The sequence below is a fragment of the Dromiciops gliroides genome, chromosome 4, assembly GCF_019393635.1.
Source record: "Dromiciops gliroides isolate mDroGli1 chromosome 4, mDroGli1.pri, whole genome shotgun sequence".
In the NCBI taxonomy this organism is placed as follows: domain Eukaryota; kingdom Metazoa; phylum Chordata; class Mammalia; order Microbiotheria; family Microbiotheriidae; genus Dromiciops; species Dromiciops gliroides.
This window is the reverse complement of record NC_057864.1, coordinates 194674602-194697913: the sequence shown is the minus strand read 5'-3', so window position 1 is coordinate 194697913 and position 23312 is coordinate 194674602.

The window sequence follows — 23312 nt, the reverse complement described above, 5'->3', positions numbered from 1 at the left end:
CTGAATTACCTATCAATCAACAAGCATGTATTAACCACCATGTTCGGTTAAGACATTTTTTCCCCAGAGTTCTATTCTGGGGTGGAGGAGTGATGAGCTAGAAAATGCCATTAGAACCTGATCCCCTCCCTTTAGAGGTCAGGCAAGCTAGAGGCTAGGATAAGAAGACCAAAAGAAAAAAAAAAAAGAAATACTTCCTTCTCTGAAGGAGTTTATAGTCTAATGGTGGAGGACAGGCAATGTATGCCTAGATAATGATTGAAAAGTTGAAGAATAAATACAATTAAATACAAAGGAAGTTAGTGAAGGAGAGCACTAGCAGTTGAGGAAAGGCATCATTTTAGATGGTGATGCTTCACATTGCTTGCTTTCTCAACGGGTTAGAGAGGGGTGTTGGGGAAAGAGCTCAGAAATAAAAATTCTTCAAAATGTGAATGTTAAAAATAAATAAATAATAAGCTTTTTTTAAAAAAAGAAGAAGATGGTTCTACAGCTTTGATCTAAAGTAGAAATTCTGTGATACTGAGGTGAGGACATCATGAATTTCAGGAATTCAAGTAGCCAGTGCATGGAGACCTGGTTAAGGTTAGGAGAGAAAGTGTTCCATGTGAGGAGCAGAGAGAACACTGTGGATGGACAGGAAATTACAGGAGGAGAAATGTTTAATAAGACTGGATGTATGAGTTGGAGCCAAGTAGTAAAGGACTTTAAAAGTTAAACAGAGGAGTTAGAGAAGCCACTGGGGTTTACTGAGTAAGAGAGCAGCATAGTCAGAACAACACCTAAGAACAATCTCTTTGGCAGTTGTGTGTAAGGCCAATTGGAGCAGAGACAAAATCATCAGTAGAGAAATCGATTAGGAGGCCATTGCAATTCACCTAGGTCCTGATCAGTATAAAGTGAATCCTGTTAGGTGGTCACATATATTAGAATTCTTCGAATTTACACTATTTGAAGTTGTAGTTATGGAAATTATAGTAACTGGTTCCATCCCAATAGAAATATGCAATATGAATTTGAATATTGCAACTAATGAGAAGCTAGCTATATATACAGGTAAGAGGTTATAAGAACCTGGTGGTGGCTATGTGAACAGATAGAAAGGGTCAGATTCTAGTTGTTTTGGAGGCAGAAATATTTGGTAACTGGTTGGATATGTGAGAGAGTAAAGAATAGAGGAAAATACCGAGGTTGTGTACCTGGGATACTAAAAGAATGGTGGTATCCTCAGAGATAGGGAAGTTCCCTAGAGAGGAGAGTTTGGAGGAAAAGATAATGAGTTCTGTTTTGCAGTTTCAAATGTGCCTAGGACATCCATTTTGAAATGTGCAATGAGTAGTTGGTGATATGGGACTAGAGTTCAGTTGAGACACTAAAGCTGGAAATATAGATCTGGTAGTCATCTTCATTAAGCTCGTCATAGGGTAGGGGAGAATAGATGGTGGGGGTCCTTAGGTATTCCTCTGTAAAGAATTACACTCTCACACAAAGTCCAATTAGAATAAAGATGGTCTTTTATTTGGGTGCTGGAGAGAGTGACTGAGAAGGAAGTCAAAGACTTCCCTTCACTGGGAGGAGATGGCCAAAGATTTTATAGATGATAGATGGGGTGACCATCTGGCAATGGAAAGTTCTTTTTGGGGGTGGGGTGGGAAAAGCTTGAATAAGGAGTGGGATGGGAAAGGCTTCTGGAGTTATCTCTGTTCCTAAGTCTATAGAATTTTTTCTCCCCTTACTACTACTACTACTACTACTACCACTACTACTACATCTTCTTCTTCTTCTTCTTTTTTGGTGGGGTAATTGGGGTTAAGTGACTTGCCCAGGGTCACACAGCTGGTAAGTGTCAAATGACTGAGGTCACATTTGAATTCAGGTCCTCCTGAATCCAGGACAGGTGCTTTATCCACTACACCATCTATCTGCTCTGTTCCCTTCTTTTTTTTCCTTTTTTGAGTGGAGTCAAGAGCCTATTTTCACAGGCAGTTAATAAGTATTTATTAAGCACCGACTAAGTGCCAGGCACTGTGATAAGCACTGGAATTTCTATGTATGTAATATGTATGTAAATGTAATAATAAAGCTGTATGTGAAATACAGTATTCTCTATTGCATGACTATGGTAAAAAAGTATTCATTGACTTACCTGTTTTTCTCATAATGAAAAAATAAACCAATCCAAGGCAAGTCAGAATAATCACAAATTTGGTTTGCCCCTTTTAAACTTCAGCAATGTTGAAGTTTTAAGGGGCAAAAAAAAAAAAAAAAAGAACAACAGGACCTAAAGGTAATGGTAATCACACCTTTTCAGGTGCTATTAAATCATTCTACACCTTTTAAAATATCTGAAGCTTCAAGTATCTCATTTGCATATGAAAAGTCCAGAAAAGTAACTGAATAACCAGTGGAAACAATGAATTTGCCCCTAGGGCATAAACTACCACAATATCTTTTCCCTAACCACTCATTTGCATAGAACTATTGGAGTACATTAGAGATTTTAAAATTGGGGAACCCATTATCTCAGAGCAATTTAGTGATTGCTAGACCTGTAGCCTACAGAAATGAAGATTTGGGAAATGTACTGGGTGGTCACCATAAATTAGGATGACATCCTTCATTGGAGGAACACAGAAATGAACCAGGAAAAGTCTTCAAAAGGAGAGGCCATACTTCTCTCTTCTACCTCTTCCTGGAGAGGTGCCAAATGTCAGAACTAAGGCACTGAAGGAGAAGATCAGGAGATAACTGCTTCCAATCCTAGTTTAAGTCTCTACTTTTTCTGAAAGAACATAATAGGGGCAGCTAGGTGGCACAGTGGATAGAGCACTGGCCCTGGATTCAGGAGGACCTGAGTTAAAATCTGGCCTCAGACACTTGACACAACTAGCTGTGTGACCTTAGGCAAGTCATTTAACCCCAATTGCCTTTCCCCTCACAAAAAAAAGAACATAATAGTACCCTGGCTGAGGATGTCACTGAGGCTGAAGCTAGAGATGGAAACTATAGCTGCTTATCAAGATACAAGCCAAGTGAATCCACTGGATTGACCTGTTTAGCCTCTGCCATAGGGAACAAGCCTAGCAGCAGAGTGACCTGCCTGGCTCAGCCTTGTACCAGATTGACCATTCCAGCAAAGATGCCATGCCTCATTACCATTGTACTTTGAGTTTGTACCCACCTACCTACCTCTCCATACCATGAATCCTGTGTATATTTATGGGAGAATGGGCCCAAGGTTTAGGGGGAATGTTATATACTAACTGTTCAAGTTACATCATTTGAGCAAATATCTTGGATGAATTAATTGACTCAGCTGACTCATTTTATTTTATTTTTTTGTTTTGGAAGTTTGGAGGGTTTTTTGGAGACTAGGCTAGAAGTGACCAGGCTGGAAGTGCAGTGGCCACTCACAGTTCATTCCCAATACTGACTGACTCATTGGGCTTTAATCTGTACCATTTTTCCAACCTGAGTTGGTTTACCCCTCCTTAGGCAGCCTGGTTACTCTCCACTCCAGGAAGTCCACCATATTTGTGCCAACTTACTATGGGCACTTGATCAGCTTTAGTCCTACTGCAATTCAGAATCACCTAATTCAAGCAATGCACCAGCTTCTGCTTCTCTTAGTAGTGGGTATTACAAATGTGGGCCACCATCCTGGTCCTGGCTGACTGTTAATAAGAAGCACACCAATGGGGGCTCATAGGCTATTGTAGTAGGCGTAACTACCCACCCAAGAATGTTACTCTTAGAACTTGAAGTAAGTGTCCCTATGGGGACCTAACCTGTGAGTGTTTGAAATATCCAGTTAGGTGTAAATTCAGAGACTCATTCCAAGTTTAGTATTCCTCCCACTTTTTCCCTAAGGTAAGATATATCTGTCTTAGGCACATCCCAAACTCTGCTAGTTTTTAGCTGATGGTCAGAAACTCTGGGCAAGTCTTTTAACTCTCAAAGTTCTAAGCAACTCATTAAGACTATTTTTTTGGTAAATTATTTAAAATTTAAAAATTTTATTTATTAACATTATTTTTATTTTATTTATTATTTAAAATTTAAAAATAATAAAACAATTATTTATTTGTTCATTAGGACTATTAATTGCAAAGACAACTGCATTGGTAGAAAGAGGATCATCATGCAGGAGTTCCCTATATCAGTGAAATCATCTGTTTAGTCTCTATCCCATAGAAGACTACATGGGATCATGGCCAGGATTCTTGATTTAGAATTAGGAAAATCAGAGTCCAAATATTACTTTTGATATTGTTAATTAAATGTTAATTAATATAAATAATAAATAATTCAATATAAATTAAACAACACATTACATATTAATATTGACTTATTTCAGATAACAGTACTTGCTAAGTGACTGTGAATAAGTCACAACCTGAGCCTCAGTTCCCTCATTGGTAAAATGGAAAATAATAATAATAATAATAATAATAATAATAATATATCTACTCCTTACCTCAAAGTGTTGCTATACTGTTTAAATGAGATAACATATGCAATAGACTTTGTGAACTTTAAAACACTATATAAATGCCTGTTATTGTTATTAAATGGTACTACTGTTAGCCAAAAGAATGAAGCCACCTCTCTAAAAGCCTACTCAAGGAAAGAGTCCAGTTGTAGGCTATGGTCAGCACCTTCTCAACCCTTGGACACATATGTACAGTCTAAATAAAAATGACTTTCCAAAAAACATCTATAGAGTCTGACAGGATGCTGCACTTGTAGAGTTAAATATACCTTTGTATTTAAAATCCCAGGGAATAATTGCTATTGACTGACAGGCTGCCTCTCCTGGTGGAGCTGTTGGAACAGAGACTTCAGTCCCTACTTATTCACAAGCCAAAGGAACAGTGGATACAGGGGCATCAGCTTTTGCTAGTATTTGGGGCCGGCTTGACCAGAAAGGGTCACTGAAGCCAATCATTCTAGTCACTAGTCTGTATTTGTACATATCATACAATCATAGACTTTATTTTAGATAATGTCTCACACACTACAATGAGTATGATTAGAATCTAAGCATTTTGAAAAAGGAAGTAGTCAACTTCCCACAATTTCCTCATATTAATCCACTTGCACAATAGCCTAAATATTATTAATAATGATAGTGGTTCAAATTTACATAATGCTTTAAGGTTTGCAGAGCACAGTTCCTTTATTACCTTATTTGTTCCTTAAAACAACCCTGCCATGTAAATGCTATTATTATCCTCATCAGACAAATAAGAAAACAGACTCAGAGAGTTCACAGCTGGTGAGTACTCAAGGTGTGATTCTAGGTCCTGACTCCACATCTAGGGGTCAATTCATTATGCCATGTTGACAGGAAAGGCCTTTAGAACTGGAGTAGTGAGAAAATCCAGCAAAGCTCACTATGGAGAGCTCCTGGTGACCAACCTACATGAAAGTAACTTAATCATGGTGGTGGTTATTCATTTGTCAAGGCAGAACAAAAGGAAAAGTTGTACTACTAAACAACAGAAAAATTTCCAGGCAAGTTAGGACGTCCTAAATATGAATTAGTGGGCAACATTTCATAGTGAAAAGAATGCTGGATTTGGGAGCAAAAGATCTGGATTCAACTTTCAGCTCCACCACTTGGCACCAGAGCCATCTCAGGCAAATCACTTAGCTTCTCTAAGCCTAGACTTCTTCATCTGTAAAGGTCAAAGAAGGTAATCCATGTGGCAAGCACTTTGTAGATAGTTTAAATGTTTAAATGGGAGTTATAATGACTTTATGGTGTTTGCCATCAATCATGGGAAATGAAAGCAAGAGTGTACTCTGCATGGCATTGGGTATACGGAGCTGTTTAAAGAGCTTTGTATGGAATACAACACCTGGTTACAGGTGTCTTTCCACAAGCCTCAAGCACTTGGTGGTTTCTCCTTCATTTTGCAATAGTCGCCAGGTTGACAAGAGTCAGGATGGAAAGACTTGGGTGTTGTAAAGGTCAAGTGTCAGGGTTGAGTCAAGTTTTAGGATCTGAAAGGATTCTTAGGTGCAGATCATTTATTAAAAGACAGATGAAATGGCATAATGGATAGAATATTGAGCTTAGAATCAAGAAGAGGGTTCAAATCTTGCTTCTGGCACTTAGAAGATGATTGATTGTGGACAAGTAATTTTAACCTCAATTTCCTCATCTGGGATAACAATACCTCTATTGTCTACCTTAAAGTGATGCTGTGATATATATATATATATATATATATATATATACTGGGAAGTTTATGATTATCATTTTTATTAAGCAGTATCACCAGGTTCACAGCCTTGGCATTATCCTTGACCTTTCATTTTCCTTTACCCTACATTAGTTGCCAAATCTGTTTCCCTCCCTCCCCTCCCCCCAACTCCTCTCTCTGTCTTTGTCTCTCTCCCTCTCCCTCTCCCTCTCCTTCTCCTCCTCCTCTCTCTTTCTCCCTCCCACTTTTCTTCCTCTGTCTCTGACTCTCTTGATCTACCTTTAGGTACCCTCTTACTCTTGGGTGTTCTCTACAGGTCAGAAACTGAAAATAAACTGCTGGTGTGGCTCTGACAGGGTGGAAGGGCAGATGTTCAGAACTGGGTCTGGTTCAGGCCAGTTGCCTAGTAGTTTAGGTTCTATATTGGAACAAGATGACATATTTATAGGGCTTTCAACAATTTACAAAAAGAAATTTACTTAGCCATGTCAGGAGAAAGATATTCAGCCAATCAGTTGCTGGTTTTCAGTCATATTCAGCTCTTCATGACTCCATTTGGGGTTTCCTTGGCAAAGATGCTGCAATGGTTTGCCATTTCCTTCTCCAGCTCACTTTACAGATGAGGGAATTGAGGCAAACAGGGTTAAATGACTTACCTAAGTCACATAGCTAGTAAGTATCTGAGGCTGGATTTGAACTCAGGTCTTCCTGATTCCAAACCCAGAGCTCTATTCACTGAACTCAGTCAATAAGCATTTATTAAGTACCTATTATATGCCAGATACTGTGCTAACACTTAGGAATACAAAAAAAAAAAAGGTTAGAGACCCTGAGCTATTCAAAAAGAATAGGCATTGGGGATACTGCAAGTTGATTTGGTACCTTTATTTCCCATGGAGATGCACCAGCCAAGCATTAGTCTGCTCATTGTACTCCTCATAGATGTTTTGTATTTAGATGTTAAGGAAGTGATGCCATCAACAGTTTGAGTCCTTGTCCCCTGAACCAACCAAGACTTGAGAAATGTATCAATATTTTTTTTAAGGAAAAACTAACCTAATTTTCACGGAGAGAGGGTTTGGATACTGCTCCTTCAGCAGAGATGCTGAAGATAGGAGACACCCATTGGAGACCTGCAGGAGGGGATAGGTATAAGATGCATTCCTAGAGCAACTGACTGAGGTGTTATTGACAAATTATGGCAGCTAGGAGGTGAGGAGAGCATTTTCTATAACAGCAGGTTGATGGTAAGCTGATTCTCTTTCCCTCAGACTTTTAAAGAAGGACATCACCCTACTACGTTATTTGGGTACAACTGGGAAAATACCCTTCAGAAGACTTGAATGGATGGGAGTGGGGACATTGAGATTTCAGACTTCTCTGGAGCATTTGGATGCCATTGTTTGAGTTTTAAAGCCTACATTCATTCCCGTTTTCATTGTAGCAAAGAGTCTGGGGAAGTTGGGGTTTCAAACTCTGCCCAGGAGCAGACTGGCTGCTCTTAATTGCATTCAATAAAATAAAATCTATATATGAGAGAGTAGTCCTTTTGTAGCACATGAAGTTGGGAAAGAAAACTAGGATTTCAAATGGAATTGGTCCAAGCCATTTTCACCAATATTAATTATTGTTACAAATTTTCAAATGCTTAGACTAAACTAGACCCAATCTGGGAAAAGGAAAATGGGAGCCACCTCACCCATGCAGGTTCAATTTGTGCATGTGCAAATGGAGGGAGGTGGGGCAGCTTGACCTTGGAGCCCCATCTGGTGGCTTGTATAGAGATTGCACCTTAACCAATTAATCTTACCCTGGCCCCCACCTCATAAGAAGGCTTAGGAAACATTGTTTTCTCCCCTGGTGGAGATATGTGCTTTGCTTATCTATCTTTCCACATCTTACTGTCAATGCAAAGGTGCTTCTGTGCATGGGAGCACCTCACCCTGCCACCCCTACCTTTACAGAAGCAAGGATTGAACAAGAGAGAACCAATGCCATATGTTCTGTTCTCCAGGTGTCTCCAAAGTTCTGTGATTGGAGTATTCTCATACTGAGAGTCATCAGTTAGTTTTTTGATTGATGCCTCAGCCCAGTCTCTCTAATTCACATACATATCACATACACATGGCAGCTAGGTGATGCAGTCCATTAAATTCTGGGCATGGATACAGAAAGAATTCAAAGTTGTCTTCAGATACTTCCTAGCTATGTGACCCTGAGCAAGTCACTTCACCTCTTTCTTACTCTATTTCCTCAACTGTAAAATGGGGGTCATAACACTACCTACGTCCAGAGGTGATTGTGAGGATCAAGTGAGATAATAAATGTAAAGCACTTAGCACTATGTCCAGTACATAGCAGGCGATTAATAAATGCTTATTCCCTTCCCCCAAATACCAATGTAGCAATCAATCAACAAAGCATTTATTAAATACCTACTGTGGGGGCACTATACTAATCATGAAGAATACAAATACAAAAATGATATAGTTCTTGTCCCAAAGGAACCTATATTCTTCTGGTAGGTCAGATCTGACTCTGGATGGTCTGGTAGCTCAGGTTCAGTATCAAAATGAAATGAGATACTTGTAGTTCATCTAACAGTTAACCAAAGGAGATTAACTTAAGCCAGAGGAAGGGAAGAACATTCAGAGCAGGGAAAGGAATAGAATATGTAGAGGTGATTCAGCTGAGCCCAGCTCTCCAGTGCTGCTGGTTGGCATTGGTTATGCCACTGGTTTGTGATAAGAAACCTGAGAGAGGAGGTCCAGCTCCTCCTCTCCTAGCTTTTATTGTACTCTTAAAACTAGAAAACTGTATCAGTTATGTGAGCCCTAGTTCTCTGAGCCAAGGGTAATTTCCACACCTTTTTAGGGAAAAACTAGCTTTACCCACTTGAGGTAGGGAGCTTAGGACATTGTTCCTGCCACAGTTCTTCTAAGTGAATAGAGCCCTATTCACTGATAAATAAATACAAGATATATACAAAATAAATGCAGGCAACTAAGTGGAGCCATGTATAGAGTGCTGGACCTGGAGTCAGGAAGACTTGTGTTCAGATCTTGCCTCAGACACTAGCTGTTATAACACTGGGCAAGTCACTTAGCCTCTATCTCTCTCAGTTTCCTCAAATGTAAAATGAGGATAATAATAAATAACACCTACCTCTCAGGGTTGTTGGGAATATCAAATGAGATAATATTTAAACAGCAATTAGCATAGTAGGTACGTTTCCTCCCTTTATAAATAAGCATTCATAGAGGAGCAGTAACAAGAAGTAGAATCACAAAAAGCCTGTTGAAGGAGGTATCACTTCAGCTGAGCCTTAAAGGAAGCTCAATAATGGAACATCATGTTCCCAGGAGTATCAAACTTACCAGTGACCCAAAAGGAAATGGAAAGTCTCACGGTGGGTGAAATAGTCTGCCATGCATTACTAATGACAATTTGCACATAGGAATTGACATTAAATTTATCTTTCAGGATACATATGACTAAACATGAGCAGTCATGCAGCAAGAATGAGGAGGAGTGGTTGGACAATCCAAGAGTCAAATTGGTATCCACAATATATTAAAAACATCTAGCGGGGCAGCTAGGTGGCACAGTGGATAAAGCACTGGCCTTGGATTCAGGAGGACCTGAGTTCAAATCCAGCCTCAGACACTTGACACTTACTAGTTGTGTGACCCTGGGCAAGTCACTTAACCATCATTGCCCTGCAAAAAAAAAAAAAAAAATCTAGCATGATGGGTAGAGAAGGACGCATGCAAAAATTATATAAGGCAAGAATGGAATGTAATCTAGTCTGGTAGAAGCAATATATGTATTGATGAGATCACTGTTTTATGTAAATATATCTGTATGCATACTCAAATGTATTTATGGATATCTGTGTGTATGTGTATGTATCTGTGCAGTGTAGTACAAAAGGTGCAGGATTTGGAGCCAGCAGTAGATTTGGGGGCAGTTAGGGATGCAATGAATAGAGCACTAGGCCTGGAGTCAGGAAGATGTGAGTTCAACCCTGGTCTCAGACATTAGCTGTGTGACCCTGGGCAAATCACTTAACCCTGTTTACCTGTTTCTTCATCTGTAAAATGAGCTGGAGAAGGAAACAGTAAGCCACTTTAGTATCTTGCCAAGAAAACCCCAAATGGGGTCACAGAGAGTTGGATATAACCAAAATGACTGTACAACAAAAGTAGATTTGGATCCCAGGTCTACTATTTTTTTTTTAATTATTTTTGGTGAGGCAATTGGGATTAAGTGACTTGCTCAGGGTCACACAGCTAGTAAGTGTTAAGTGTCTGAGGTCAGATTTGAACTCAGGTCCTCCTGAATCCAGGGCTGGTGCTCTATCCACTGCGCCACTTAGCTGCCCCCCAGGTCTACCATTTACTAAAATGTAACCTTGGAAAAATCACTTCCCTTCTCTAGAAATCAGTTTCCTTGCTTATAAAATGAGGGAATTGGACTAGATAATTTCGTCAGCTCAAAACCCCATGATCTATAGAGAGAGACATGGAAACCCATCATCTCAGAAATGTCCAAACAGAAGCAGATAGCTAGTATAGTAGAGTAAGGAAGACCCAACCTCAAATCCTGCTTCAGATACTAGCTGTGTGACCCTGATCAAGTTACTTAACCTTTTAGTCTCGGTTTCTTCATCTGTAAAATCATTCAATAAATACTTATTATGCACTTACTATATGCAGGCACTATGCTAGACCCTGGGAATCTAAAGAATACAAATATAATGAAAACTTCCTGCTCAAAATAAACATATTTTAATGGGGGAGAAAACAAATATATATTAAAATATATATAGCATAAATATAAAGTTAATATATACAAATATATACAAAGAAGTAAAAAATACAAAATAGCTTCGGATAGATACTAGCATTGCAGAGATCAGGAAAAGCTTCATATAGAAGATGGTGTCTGAATTACATCTCAAAGGAAAACAACCAAGAGTCTCTTGGAGGCAGAGGCAAGGGTGTGGTGCATTCCAGGCATAGAGGATGGCCAGGACAAAGGCAAGGTGAAGGGAGATGGAGGAGTTTCTTGTATGAGGAACAGAGTGAAGGTCAGTTGAGCTGGATTGCTGAACGTAGGGGATATAGAATGTTCAGTGAGGCTGGAAATGTAGGTTGGAGCCATATGTTGTATAAGCCTTTAAAAGTTAAACAAAGGAGTTCGTATTTTCTCCCTAAGACAACAGAAAAACAGTAGAGGGGGAGTCAAGTGGTCAGATCTGTGCTTCAGGAAAATGGGGGTGTTGTAAAGATCATTGGATTTAGACCGAGAAGGGATATTGTAGCCAACTCAATCCAACTCCCTCATTTTATAAAGAAGGAAACTGAGGCACAGAGAAGTTAGCCAGCTTGCCTAAGATCACATAGCTAGAAAGTGTTCTAGGTAGGATTTGAACCCCTAGGTTCTTCCTGACTCTATAGGTCTAGGACCAAATTTGCTAAGTCACACTGATTCTCTCATTGATTGAAATAATATATGGAAAGCACTTTGCAGACCTTTAATCACCAGATGAGTCTTAGTTATGAATTCCAATGACATCTCATTTGTACAGATAGGAGAGAGAAAGAGAGAGACAGAGACAGAAACAGAGACAGAGAGACAAAGACAGAGACAGACAAAAAGAGACAGAAAGACAGAGATGAAGAGAGACAGAGACAGAGAGAAGGGGTGAAGAGAGAGTGACAGAGAAAGAGAAATAGAAAGACAGAGATGGAGAGAAGGGAGTAAAGAAAGAAAGAAAGATTCTTATATATCATGTTTATTTTCTTGCTTTTCTGCTTCTCTTTTACATTCATCCATTTCATTTTTCAGGATCCTAAGCAAGGCTGCTTTGGTCTGTGTCATTCATTGTGATGACACCTTTGGGTGAGAATGGCATACCTTGACCTGTAGTCTTCCCCGAGGTGGAAATGAGTCATCTGAAGTTAGTAGAGTCTCCAGGACAGAGGTCTATATTTTGGTTGTCAGCACAGTTGTAGGAGGAGTAGACAGTCTTTCTGTCTCTCTTGGTGCTTCTGAAACAAAGGGAAGCAGGAGTGGCTGGCAAACATCCAGGAATCTTTGTGTTCACTGTTGCAGCCCAGAGCCATGGACTGACTCTTTTCAGCACTCCCAACCCTGAAATTGAGGGCTTTGAGAAGCCAACACTAAGAAGTGAGTTTGGGACAATTTCAAGCATCCTCAACTTGCCAATCCAGGCTCCTGTTCTTTGCCTTGCAGCTAATGTTTTTTATCCAAATGGGATGGCTCCCCCTCCCCCCTTTTCCAAATGGCCTTCCAGCTGCTACTTTATGCTCTGGGCTGATGGTGAATGTTTCACTGTAGCAGGGTTTCTGTAAAATTCCTTCCCTTGCTTCTATAGATAACAGAGCTGTGGTGGCTCCATGGAGCCTAGTGCAGATTCCCTAGAGACACAGAAATCTACAATCTCAAGAAGTGGCTGGACATGTGATTCCCCAAAGACAAGACTTAAAAAAAATGGCAGAAGTTGACATTTTTATTTACAATCTCCTTCATGTGAATTAAAAACTCTAATTCAAGGAAATGGTCAAATCAAACCAGATGACGGTTGAAAAGTACATTGGCAGATTCTAGGTGTTTCTTTCTTGGTGTGTATTCAGCCTAAGGGTGTTAGAGGACCAAGGATGACTAGGGAAGGCAGAAAATATTGTGGTAAGGTTTGGGAGCTGTGCCATAAATGTACGAACCTAAAATATCAAAAGCATTCATTAGGCTCTTTTTTACACTGTGAGAAAATGTATGCCAAAAACAACCTGTAAAATTTTTAGAGGAAGTAGCATCCTTGACAAACAATGAGGCATAAATCGTTTTTTCCTGTGACACCCAGAAAAAAAGTGTGTGTGTGTGTGTGTGAGAGAGAGATGTGACAATCCTTCAAAAATGAGAGACAGACAGATACAGAGAGACACAGAAACAGAGACACACACACACACACACACACACACACACACACACAGAGAGAGAGAGAGAGAGAGAGAGAGAGAGAGAGAGGGAGGGAGGGGCACAGCAGCATAGTATAAGCCAAATCCTGAGTTTGGGAGCTTTTATTTCCCAGTCTGGAGAAGGTCTGGGTCAGGAATGAGAAGTGAATCTATGTGACCCAGAGAGAAAAAGAATCCTTGAATTAAATACTTCCAGGACATTGTGAGTAAATGTTTGCTTAGATCAGGGCCCTTTCTCCACCCTGCCCTCTCCACCCTCCCACCCCGCCCATCCCTTATTTAACCCTGACTGCCTATGCTTCTGAAAGAGTACATTTCACTTGAAATTCCATTAAATCAGCACTCTGTCATATTCCGAGAACTCCAAAGATAATGGATCCATTGCAGATGACAACAAGCAAGCTGCTTATGAAAAAGTATTCTTCCAAGGCAGGAAGGGAGGAGGAAGGAACCTCACTGAATCAAATGAACAATCAATCAACCAATGAGCATTTACTTAAGGCCTTCCATATGCCAAGCACTGTGTTAGGTGCTAGGGGCACAAATATAAAAGTGAGATAGTCACTGGCTTTAGGTAACTTGAATTCTACTGGAGGGATAAACATATTGACAGATAGATAGCTATAAAATATATACATGTAAGGTGGATGAGGGACTGTTTCTCTTTAAGGGAAATGCTACATGTAGCCCTGAACTTGTGGCCCACCAAACCAAGTTCTAAAGACATCACAGCTGTGGGTGAATGGGAGGATGACCTATGTTTGAATCTCTTGTCGTCTACAACAGGACCCTGGCTGGAACCTAGCAGTAAGGCGGGGACTAACAACAAAGTCTATAGTTCTTAACCTGGTGGAAAAATTTCAGAAGTTACATGAACTTGGCTGCAGGGCAAGGAGGAAACCCAACCCAATTACATCTTTATTTCACTATAATTGGTTTCCTTGTTAATCCTATGTATTAGGGGTCCACAGGCTTTACCCCAAAGAGGTACATGACACAAGAAAAGACTTAGAACCCCTAAACTAGACAAATAAAAAACAGATCTTTTGAAGGAAATGGCACTTGGTCTGAGCCTTGAAGGGAGCTAGGTGTTCCAGTTGGTGAAGGTGAGCACAGAATATGTCCCAAGAGGCATGGGGTTACCGGGAGAAGGAATATTATATATTTGAAATAAGAAAAAGGAGCAAGAGTACCTGAGAGATATAAGCCAGGCTTCATGACTTTCTATTCCATTCTATTCAACTTGTTGGGAGTTAAGTGCTTTTGGAAATATTTGAAAGTCCAACTGCTAAGCTCAGTGAGGAAAAAAGTTAATACAATATATATCAGGCTATGGGATGAGTGAAAAAAACCCACTGGATTTGGAAGTGGAGACCCTGGGTTTGAATCCTGACTCTTACTTAATACCTGTGGGGTTTGGGGCAAATCAGGTAACTTCCCTGGGCCTCAGTTTTGGCATCATTGAAATGAGGGAGTTGGATTGGATGAGTTCTAAGCTTCCTTCCAACTTTAATCCTACCTACAATCTTCCATCACTTGGCTCCATCCAAGTAGTGGGACAGTCACTGAATGGGGAGTCAGAAGACTTAGAATCTTGCCACTAATTTGTTAAGTAATCTTGAAGATCTTTTGCTTCTGTAAAATCAGCATCTAGATCTTCTCTGAAGCCCCTTCCAGTTGGATGAGATTAAGACAACTACCTGATTTGAAAGATGTTTTCTACCAAGTTGGAGGGGGAAAAAACCCATAATAAGATGTTGCCTGTCCAGGAAACTAAATCCTTGAATCATTACAGTTGAGACCTAAATGGATGCTGATGAGGACAAAGAAACACAAAATCTCAGGATTGGAAGAGACCTTAGAAACCATCAAAACCAATCTATACCTGAACAAGAATCCTTTCAACAAGTGTTCTCATCCAACCTACACAGGAAAATCTTCAGTGAGGTGAAATCTGCTGCCCTTTGAGGCAGCTTGTTCCACTTTGGACAGCTATAATTGTTAGGTGTTTTCTTTGTATTGATACATAAATTTGCTTCTGCACTTTCTACATGTTGCTTCTTATTTTGCCCTCTGATACCAAGAAGAACAAAGCTAATTCCTTTTCCATGTGACAATCCTTCAAAAATGGGAATTCAGCTCTCATGTCACCTTTAGCCTTCTTTTCTCCAAGCTAAATGTCCCCACTTGCTGCAACTAGTCACCATATAATGTGGTCTCTAGTCCCTTTACCCAACCAGGACACCTTCCTCCAAATGCTCTCAAGCTTGTCAATGTCCTTCTTAAAAGATAATGCCCATAAGAACTGAACATTACCTCAGAAGTGGGCATATAAGGATTGTCAACTTCCTCAATCTGGACACCGTGCTTTTTTTTTTTTTAACCATGCTTCTTTTAATATAGCCTGAGATGAAGTTAGGTTTTATGACTGCTAGATGAGTCCCACCTTGAACTCATAGAATGTATATCTACTGAAAGCCCCAGGCTATTTTATTATTTTATTATTTATTTTTTTGCAGGGCAATAAGGGTTAAGTGACTTGCCCAGGGTCACACAGCTAGTAAGTGTCAAGTGTCTGAGGCCAGATTTGAACTCACATCCTCCTGAATCCAGGGCTGGTGCTTTATCCACTGTGTCACCTAGCTGCCCCCAGCCCCAGGCTATTTTAACATAACCTGTTATGCTCTGGGTATTTTCTTTGGTTGTCTTCAATGCTTGGAATGCTCTCCCTCCTTAACTTTGCCTTTTGACTTCTCTAGCTTCCTTTAAGTCTCAACTAAAAATTCATCTTTTACAGGAAACCTTTCCCAACCCCTTTTAATTCTAGTGCCTTCTCTCTGCTAATTATTTATAACTTATCTTACATATAGCTTACTTTGTATATATTTGTTTGCATGTTATCTTGCCTATATTATATTGCAAGTTCCTTGAGGGCAAGAACTCCTTTTTGCCTCTTTTTATATCCCCAGCACTTAATAAAATACCTGACACATAGTAAGTGCTTAATAAATATTGATTAATTGATCTGATTATCTCTTCCAACCTCTACCTATGAAGTAAATTTTTAAAAAAATTGAGTGTATGACTTGATATTTTTTCCCTATTAAATTCTATTTTTATTAAATTTAGCCTTCATTCTAAACTTCTCTCTGTAGATTCTATGTCATCACAGTATAATTATTAGCTCTATACTTTTGTGTATTCTGCAAATTTGATAAGTATGTCTTTACCTTTAATAATATTAATAATAAGCTACATTAACAGCTAGCTATTTTTATAGCACTTACTATGTGCCAGTCATTATGCCAAGCACTTTACAATTATTATCATTTGATCAAGTAATTGATTTTAAAAAGTGGTGAATAGTACACTCAAGGATAGATCCTTGAGGTATTCCAGTAGAGACTTCCTGCTAATTTGATATAGAGCTATAATTACTCTTTTGGATCCAGTCATTCAACTGGTTCTGAATCCACCTAAATTCACAGTCTTCTAGTCCACATCTCTCCACCTTCTCAAGGATAATATGAGAGACTAACAAATACTTCACTGAAATTCAGGTATACACTGAACCAGTCATTCTTCTAACCTACCATTATAGTTACTCTGTAAAAAAAAGAAACAAAGTTAATCTTGGACTACCCACCTGTACCCAGCAAGTCTTGCTGATGTAGCACCTGCTTTCATGTACTTTTAGCATTTGAACTGAAGCTTTAGGGTCTGCAGAAGTACTCTCAAGTTTCTAAGGGTGATCCTGTACAGCTATACTTCCAACACTATAGTTTCCGAGCTCCACAAATGTGACTTTTATGAACAGTCAGTTGACTTAATTATTTAATTTTATTAACATGGTATAAGACCAGTTGATAAAAATTCTTCCCCCCAAAGCCTAGGGTATACTCTCCCACAAAAACACACTGAGTCCATGGGAAGAGTGGGCTCAAATTTAGAATGCAATAGAAGTGGGATACACACATAGAGAACACTGTCTCAAAGGGTAACTTACAACTCCTGGTACTAGAAGTCCTTTCTGTCTTCAGAGAGTGCATATAGAGCTCACTGCTATACTCACTGCAGTTCACTGTCCATGCAGAATTGGTCACTCAGCTGCTAGTCTGATCTGGCTCTCAAATCTGATCTTTTCTTAAGTCCATAGGTAGCATTTCTTTTTGCTGTAAGGGTTCACCCTCTTTGAAACTGCTGACTCCTTCAAGTAATTTTCTCTCTGAATCCTTGAATAAGTAGTCTCCAACTGGTTCCAAAGCAAATTGTAAATAAAAGTTAGGGGAAAAGATCCAGAAAATGCAAGATGTAAAAAAAAATAAATTCAATATCCAATCATCTTCCTCAAAATTAATCAGTATTTTATTAGATTCAATTTTGAACTTAAATTGAAAAAAAATTAAAACACTAATTAACAAAATATTTAAAAATAAAAATTCAGAAAAAATCTATATTAAAAAGATTTAAGTGTATGCAACAATAACACAGCAAATTCTTCTTAAAGAAATAAAATATTAAAATGGTACCTAAATCTCCAAGGCAGGGGAAAAAAGTTTTAATTCCCCATTGTAAGGAGCTAAAATTCTAACAATACTATCTAAAATCTAACGAGTGGTCACCAATAAATTGTAAGCTTTAGCAAGAGTATTTAAGTGTTTAAGTATTTATTAAAGAGCATTAGGATCAGAGAGAAAGGTAAAAATCTAACTATTTCTAAGAGACCCCATCATCTGACCTGCCATGGCGAGGTCAGGAACCAAAAGAGAAAGAACCCCTCCACCAGCGTCAGTTTCCTACTTTGTGTCCTCCTCCCAGAAATGGGAGGCTCCTCAAGTTGATTGGTTGGTAGGTTTTGTTTTTTTTTTTTAGTGAGGCAATTGGGGTTAAGTAACTTGCCCAGGGTCACACAGCTAGTTAAATGTTAAGTGTTTGAGGCCGGATTTGAACTCAGGTACTCCTGACTCCAGGGCCGGTTCTCTATCCTCTGCGCCACCTAGCTGCCCCTGGTTGGTAGTTTTGATAGACAGTACCCACAAGCAAATGTCACTTCCTGACGCCAAGGAACTGACCACATGACTTGCCCTCAGACACCTCCTCCTCATGGAGGAGCTTTCCTACAGTAGCTCTCCAGCAGGTGGAGTCATTCCAATTGTTACACCATGGACAAGCTTTCCACTTGCAACCAGCAGGTGGCACCACCTGGCAAGGTTTGGTTAAGACAGAGAAACAAGTCAAAAGTATTCTCTCTCAGTGTCTCCATCTTTGTCTCTGTCTCTGTCTCCATCTCTGTCTCTGTGTCTCTCTCTGTCGGTCTATCTATCTTTCTCTCTCCTTTCTCTCCAGTTTTTGGAATTTCAGCCAGCATTAGAGTGTGTACACTCATCTCAGACTATACCTTTTTTCCTTCCAATGGTTGGACCAGGAGGTGAAACCTTCCTTTGCTCTATGCTTCTATTCTGCTCCCTCTCTCCAGAGCATAGAAATATCATTGCCATACCTGCCACTCTATGCCACCCATGTGGTGTTTATTTATGATCCCATAGCTTAGGGAGTAAAGAGTCCTGAGTCATATGGTTTATATATCTCTTACATTTAGGTGCTTATGAGAATAATTAATAAAATTAAAATCATAAGATTCTTTCTCATTTGACTCAGATTCCAGTTAGAAAAAAATATGCATTTTTAAAAAAAAACTAATGTTTAATGAGAGGGATCCACCTTTGCCTTGTTTATTTCTAAGTATGCCAAGCTAGTCACTGACTTCCTCCATTGAAATCCCACTACATACAATTAATAACAAATGTGAGTCACAGAGTACTGATGCCTAGTCATAGTTTATGTGAGACTAAAATCAGGAATTAGATATATCTTAGAGAAATAGAGAAATCATATAGAAAATGTCTGATAGGTGTGGTATTGGAGAAGGGAATTAAACCTTCAATGTTCTTTCTTTTATTTATCTCAAAGAATAACAATAGCCAGCAACTTCTGTTCATCCCAATCACATCTATCAGAGGTTTCTTTTCCCCCTAATGAATGGAAGTCATGGCAACTGAAGCCTAAATACATAGTGATAGATAAATTTGAAGGATTGTCCATTAAACTGTATGTTACAATCTGGCCAACAGACATTTTTCATTTACTTGACTTTTCCCAGTCTTAGTTTCCCATTTTTAGTTTGATCCCTCTTGAATGATTTTGGAACTCATTAAGAAGACTATGTAGTATTCTGAGATTTGACGTAATGCCATCCACCAACAGGAGGATCTGGAAGATCTCACTATTTATAGGGAATCCTCCTTCCATTTGGATATCCATATGACAATGGTGAACACCTTTAGTGAGCATGCATTTCCATCCCTTTTTTTGTAACTCATTTGATACTGATTATCAGAGGATTGTCTAACAAATTTATCTCTTTGTTGAATCTATCAAGGAATCTTATTGAATTTTAACATTTGGGAGGCATTTTGCTGGAGAACTTTTTGGGAAGTGTTTTGATTTACGAAATCAAATGCTTCTTTATAGCCAACAAACAATAAACACAGTGGGAACATCTGTTTTCTATGTCTTTCATTCAGTTGTGTGACTGTAGATGTGGTCAGCTCTAGAAAATAATTTGTAAATGTCTGCCTGTTCCCTATGAGATACATATACACAACACTTTGCAAACCTTAAAATACTATATAAATACAAGTTGTTGTTGTTGTTGTTCTTATTCTCAAATTTTTATGAAGGATACTTTCAAAAACTTGGTCAGATCCTTCCCATACAGATGTTATATAGAATAAAAAATAAGCATATGGATCAGAAGTTATTGCTGTCTTCTTGATCCCCATCTTGGATAGTAATACTATCCATTATTTTTCTAGTCATTAAAGACCTTAACCTCCTTTACATATCTTCAGACAACATCCCTCAATGTCTTCAAAATTTTATCACTCCCAGAATAGATTTGTATTGCCATCGGTCTGCTCTAGTTGGCCTTTTTTCCTGTTTATCTTCATTAGGGCAATTTCTATTTCCATATATCAGTCCATCAGGGACTGAGATATTAGAATACAAAAGCCCTTGATATTAGAATTCCACTGTTATCACTGAAGACAATATTCTTGTATCACTCTCTTAACCCAAGGACTTGTAGTATAGCATAAATGGATACCTGCAAGACAGGACAGAAATTCTCAGGATATTCTAATTCTAAGGGATTGTTACTATGTCTGAAAGGACAGTTTCTCCTGTCTTTTCTCCAAAGGGAGAGCTGAAATATCATGAGAAGTGAGAAGTGAACAAGTAAACTTAATGAATCATGTGAGCTTCTTGGTAGCATAATGTGAGGGCCAAAATTTGATATACAGAGGGTTATTTGGGTGATGCCTTAATATTGGGGTCCTGGAAATATGAGGGACCTTTTAGGTTCACCCTCCCCTCTGAACTGCCCTTTTTAGATATTTCTCCCAGGCCAATAAGAAAGGAGCCTTTAAGCTTTAATTCAGAAAAAGATCAGATTTTATTAATTGGGAATTAATTAAAAAACAAAGGTGAAACTAATAAAAATCAAAGATAAGGAAATAGGAAAATAGAAATACAGATGAATACTCTTAACTCTAAACTTAACCTTTTCAATCCTCAGACCATTTCCAATTAAGCTAGTTCAAAGGAATTTAGGGTTTCCCGTAATTAACTCACCCAAACCTGGACAATCTGCAGTTGCTCGTGCTACTAGGACAGCAGACGCCAGAGAGAGAGTGAACTGGCGCCACCATCAGGGGAGAAGACTGAGAGACTGCCTTCTGGACGCCTAGCATTCTGAAAGTGCCCTCCACCTCCCTTCAGGGAGTGTTCAATCTTTCCTCCCCCAAAAGGGGAGGTCCTTGAAAAACTGCCTATGGAGAGTTCTTCTTTTGACCTTAGTAGCTTACGTAATCTCAGAGTGGGCCAGGTGTGGCCCCTCCCAAATGAGTCAGCTAAAAACTGCAATATTAATCTTTACCACAAATAATTTTTACCACATTCACCTAGAGAGAATGGAAGACAAAGAGACCAGCCATATTGAGACACTGCCTACTGCCCCAACCAGGAGCAGGACACCAAGAAAAGACTGTAGTTGAACTATGCAGAAACCACATGGAAGAGATGCAGAACTCTCTAGCTGTTTCTATTGTAAACAATAAAATTTATGTCATTCCTACTTCCCTATCCCTTAAATTGCTTAGGATCTCACACTCTTAGTATCTCCCTAGTCTTCATTGCTTTAATAGGTTGTTTTTTTCCACTTTCCATATCTGTCAAGTGTTTTCAAAAGAAACTAGTTTCTCTAAGACATCTTCATTTGCATATCCTTGGGGGATTAAATGCAGATGAGAGGGATGCTATAGTTGGCCAGGTATGCAAAGGAAGAGAGAAAAATAGATTCTGTCTAATCCCTAGAATTGCCAGCTGGATACTCATGCTGAACAAAAGAGATTTTATTGATACATATATAGCTCCCCAAAAGCAGAGAAGAAAAGTGAATCAGTACTATATTCAATTTAGGGTGATGTAGCAGTTTTCTTGGGGGAGGAAGCTTGGGAAATAGTAGCCTCAGGCATCTCCCCTTTTGCTTCCAGTCTCTTCCACCCAAGGTTTAAGATAATCCTGGGGCAGCTAGGTGGTGCAGTGGATAGAGCACTGGCCCTGGATTCAGGAGGACCTGAGTTCAAATCCGACCTCAGACACGTAACACTTACTAGCTGTGTGACCCTGGGCAAGTCACTTAACCCCCATTGCCTCACCAAAAAAAAAAAAAAAGATAATCCTAACTTCCTAGACTGTGAGAATGAGAGTGATGACCTAGTGCTAAGTCACACCCATTTGATTGCCTGAAGGGAGAAGTTTGGAAAAAGATGGTGCCAACCACAAGAGCAAGGGAGCCAGAGAGAGGGAGGAGCTAGTTCTCCTTAGCTGAAAAAACATCTCCAACCCTCTAATCACTGCCAGAATTTCTTATAGAACCATTGTAAGATCTATCCCCTTATTGTATGTTTTCCTTCTTTGAGGTTTTTCTTTGAAGAAGGCAGCTAGGTGGTACAGTGGGTAGTATTAGACCTGGAGTCAGGATCATCTGAGTTCAAATCCAGGCTCAGACACATACTAGATTTTTTGACCCTTGACACATTAGTTAACCTCTCTCTGACTCAGTTTTCTCATCTGTAAAATGAGGATAATTATAACATTTACTTCCCAGGATGGTTATGAGGGTAAAAGTGATATAATATTTATAAAACACTTTGCAAACCTTAAAGCAATATAGAAATGTCATTATTATTATTGTTAGCTATTAAACGCTCTCGGGGTAATTTGGCATAATTGAATTTCATACCAAAGCCTTCTTCTAACTTATTTTTCCTTGAACTGCTATTCACTACTTTTTTAGATAACAGAATTTACCACCCTCCTCCATAAGAATTGCAAATGGATTTATATTGTAAACAGGTGTTGATCTTTATTGCCCTTTTTCTCAACTAGAGAAGGAGATCAAGTGTTTGGTAACATATGTGGTTTGTAGGTTCTTGGTCTCAGTGTGGAGATTTCTTTACCTCTGTCCTTATTATATGTTGTCCTCATTTGTTCAGTCATGTTCAACTCTTTGTGACTCTGGGGCAAACAGAGATTAAATGACTTGCCCAAGGTCAGATGGCTAGTGTCTGGGGACAGATTTGAACTCAGATCTTTCTGATTCCAGGCCCAGTGCTCTGTCCACCTACCCTTATTGTATACTGCCTTTAATTTAATCAATTAATCAATCAACAAACATTTATTAAGTATCTTTATAGGACAGGCACCATGCTAAGTACTGAAGATACAAAGACAAAAATGGAACAGTCTCTTCCCTCAAGGGGATTACATTCTAATGAGGGAGACAAGAATATTGTAATATAATACATACAAAATAAATCCAAGGTAGTTTGGGGTTGGGGGAGTGAAACCAAATGCTAAGGAATCAAGAAAAGCTTCAGGTAGAAAGTGGCACTTGAGCTGAGTCTTGAAGGAAATGAGTTGTTCAGAAAGACAGAAGTGAGGAAAGAGTATGTTCCAAACAGAGAACCAGTAC